The following is a 3,523-nucleotide window of genomic DNA, read 5'->3' as shown; positions in this document are numbered from 1 at the left end:
TCATTTTTATGATTACTGATGTGTTTTCTTGATCAGACTCGCTAGTTTTATCTAGCTTATCCATTTTTTCAAAGAATTATTTTTCATTTTGATAGCTTTAGTCTATTATTATTTTATTCTATTTCATTAATTTCTACTCCTTTTCTTTATTAATTTTTTTTTCTGTCTGCTATCTTTAGATTTATTTTGATGTTCATTTCCAAGCTTATTGAGGAAGTGCTTAGTCCCCTTATCTTTTCATCTTGCCTCTCTTTTAATGACTGCATTTAGAGCTATTCATTTTCCTCTAAATACACATGTCTTGGGAGGTATCCTGTGGGGTTTATATGCAGTGCCTTTAGTGCTGTTCATTTCTAAATAGGCAATAATTCAGTTTGGATTTATTGTTTAATTCATGCTATTTAGGCTTGTTTTCAAATTTCCAAGCAGAAGATTTGGGGATGCTAGCCTCTTGTTAATTTCCAGTTTTATCTGCATTGTGGTCGGAAATGTGTCTGGCAGATCTTTTTAATTTTGAAAAAAATTTTTAAAAAGCAAAGACAATATAAAAATATATTATTCCTTGTAAAAGAGCCAATTAATACAGAATCTTACAGACTCAAACATCTAAAAAGGTGTCCCTTTGTAAATACTCTTTTCTCTCTAACTTCATTCTCCTACTTACAGTTAACATCTACAAATAATTTGGAATATTATTTTTCAGTCCTGTTTTTAAAATTTACATATCTAATCTAATGAAATAGAAACATGCAAATTGACCATACCTTCACTACACCCCCAAGCCGTGCCCACCAGCCAATCAGAGCGACTAGATGCAAATTAACGCAACCAAGATGGCGGCCGGTAGCCACGGGGCTGGAGCAAGCAGGAGGCTTGGTTGCCCCTGCAATTGAGGAAGCCAAGCTTCCCGCCTGCCCTGGCCGGCTGTGGCCTCCGCTAAAGGCAACAAAGTTTCAATTATAGAAGATAAATAAATCCCAGATACCTGCTTCCAGCCAGCCTCCACTGGAAGCTTGGGTGGCTGGGGGCTGTGGCCAGCCTGCAAACAGCCATCAGCCCCTCACCCAGGCTGGCCAGGCACTCCAGCAGGGACCCCGACCCTGAAGGGGCTGTGGCCAGCCTGCAAACAGTCATCAGCCCCTCACCCAGGCTGGCCAGGCACCCTAGGGGGGACCCCCACCCTGAAGGGGCTATGGCTAGCCTACAGCCATCAGCCCCTCACCAGGCTGGCCACACCCTCATGTGGTGAGGGTCCCCGCTGGGGGGCTTGGCAGCCTGAAAACAGCCATCAGCCCCTCACCCAGGCTGGCCAAGTGGACATCCCCCGAGGGCTCCTGGGCTGCCAGAGGGATGTCTGACTGCCAGCTTAGGCCCGATCCCCTGGGGAGCAGGCCTAAGCCAGCAGGTGGACATCCCACGAGGGGTCCCAGACTGCGAGAGGGCACAGGCCGGGCTGAGGGACCCACCTGAGTGCACAAATTTTTGTGCACCGGGCCTCTAGTCTATATAATAAAAGCCTAAGTGACCATTATGGCGGAACCGCCAGAATGACTGGTCACTATGATGCACGCTGACCACAAGGGGGCAGACGCTCAATGCAGGAGCTGCTCCCTGGTGGTCAGTGCGCTCCCACAGGGGAAGCACCTCTCAGCCAGAAGCCGGGCTCACAACTGGCGAGTACAGCAGCTGTGGCGGAAGCCTCTCCCTCCTCCGCAGCAATGCTGAAGAGCAGCGAGCAGGCGGGCGGTAAAGAGCAAGGGGTCCCAGATTGTGAGAGGGTGCAGGCCAGGCTGAGGGGACCTCCCCCCCGCCCAGTGCACAAATTTTGTGCACCAGGCCTCTAGTATATTTATATAAGCATTCCAGGAGTTAAAAAAAAAAAATACTTCTACTTTAACATGTGTCTTGAAGAACTCTCAGTTCGTTTTTTGTTACTTTCAGCCATTTCTGTTTCCAAGTACATGAATTTTTGTTTTCAAATAAATGTACCTAGCTCATAAATTTTGATATATCATGTTCTCATTGATGTTCATTTTAAAGATTTTTTTATTTGTTTTGATTTACCTTCTAACTCAATAGTTGTTTATAAAAGAATGTTTTTAAAATGTTTTCCAGTTGTTTACTAGTATATAGGTTTAAAAGCACCAAGGAAGATGGAAAATGACATCTCTTTCTAAGAGAACAAGGCAGGGATGTTTTAAAAGTAGAAATATATAAACCCATATTGTTACCAGAACCCCTGTGTTTTCCCTTGGGTCCACCTGCCTTTGCTCACTGGCCCAAAGAAATGCACAAATGGAGTTTGCACTATAGAAAGAGAAAAGAGTTTAAAATTGAATTGGCCAATATGGAGATGGGGAGCTTTTGCTCTAAATGAATTTACTCCCCAGTGGCATGTAGGTTACAGATTATATAGGGCAAAATCTCAAGACACTGGAGGTTAGGGGTTGGGGGATGTGCTGGAAGCTGATTGGTCGAAGGTGAGGTAAGGGTAATAAATCATTTCTTCAGGTCTTGAGGACAGCTCTGAGGTCTGTTCCAGCATGCCTTTGTTCAGTCTCATGGGAAAGTAGCATGGAGGGGGAGAGGGGAGGCGCATTCCAACTTAGGGATCAGGAACTGAATGATAACTTAGGTCAAAAGATGCTATCTTTAGCCTGCCAGAGGTCTGGATCATGTGACCATTAGTCAGGTCCAGGCTACTCTCTTCTGCTGCCTCAGGGGTTGCTGATTATAGGGGGTGGGGATAAGCTTCCAGCACATCCTCCAACCCCTAACCCCAGTGTCTGAGGGGTAGAGAGGAGAAATGATTCTAAAGCTTTGTTTTAAAACTAAATTTAGTGCTCACTTTGGCAGCACATATACTAAAATTGGAATGATACAGAGAAGATTAGCATGGCCCCTGCACAAGGATGACACACAAATTTGTGAAGCATTCCATATTTTTTAAAGAAAAAAAACAAACAAAAACTAAATTTAATAAAAATCCTAAGGACCCTCCATTTCCATATCACAATTTAAAATTTTCCAAAAACTGATATAACATATTAATAAATTATAGCCATAATATAAACATATTAATAAATTATAGCCATAATATAATATAAGCCATAATATAACCAAAGATTTACAGTTCATGATCAAATAGGGTGTAATTTAGTAGTTAACATTATGAATGTAACTGTAACTAGAGGCCCAATGCACGAAATTCATGCAAGGGCCTTGTCCCGGCCCCCACCCACCACCGCGGCCGAGGGCCTCTGCCACCTCTGCCTTGCCCCCCACCTGCTGTGGCTTTGTCCAGAAGGACATCTGGTCTAATTAGCATATTACCCTTTTATTATTATAGACCATAGGCCCGGTGAACAAAATTCATACATGGTGGGGGGCGGGGGGGCTCCCTCAGCCCAGCCTGCACCCTCTCCAATCCGGGACATCCCTCTCCCAATCCAGGACCACTGGCTCCTAACTGCTCATCTGCCTGCCTGCCTGCCTGATCACCCCTAACCACTCTGCCTGCCTG

General features: G+C 44.6%; 1 non-coding gene across 1 annotated transcript; it reads left to right on the top strand.

Annotated features, from left to right (window-relative positions):
- Positions 1–2,840: 2,840 nt before the first annotated feature.
- LOC118663939 lies at positions 2,841–2,947 on the top strand. The gene has a single exon (XR_004970221.1). It is a non-coding gene; the product is annotated as a U6 spliceosomal RNA (small nuclear RNA).
- Positions 2,948–3,523: the final 576 nt, after the last annotated feature.

This window comes from Myotis myotis, unplaced genomic scaffold, assembly GCF_014108235.1.
Source record: "Myotis myotis isolate mMyoMyo1 unplaced genomic scaffold, mMyoMyo1.p scaffold_m19_p_9, whole genome shotgun sequence".
Taxonomy (NCBI): domain Eukaryota; kingdom Metazoa; phylum Chordata; class Mammalia; order Chiroptera; family Vespertilionidae; genus Myotis; species Myotis myotis.
The sequence above is the reverse complement of the archived record's forward strand: the minus strand, read 5'-3'. Positions and strand labels throughout refer to the sequence as shown.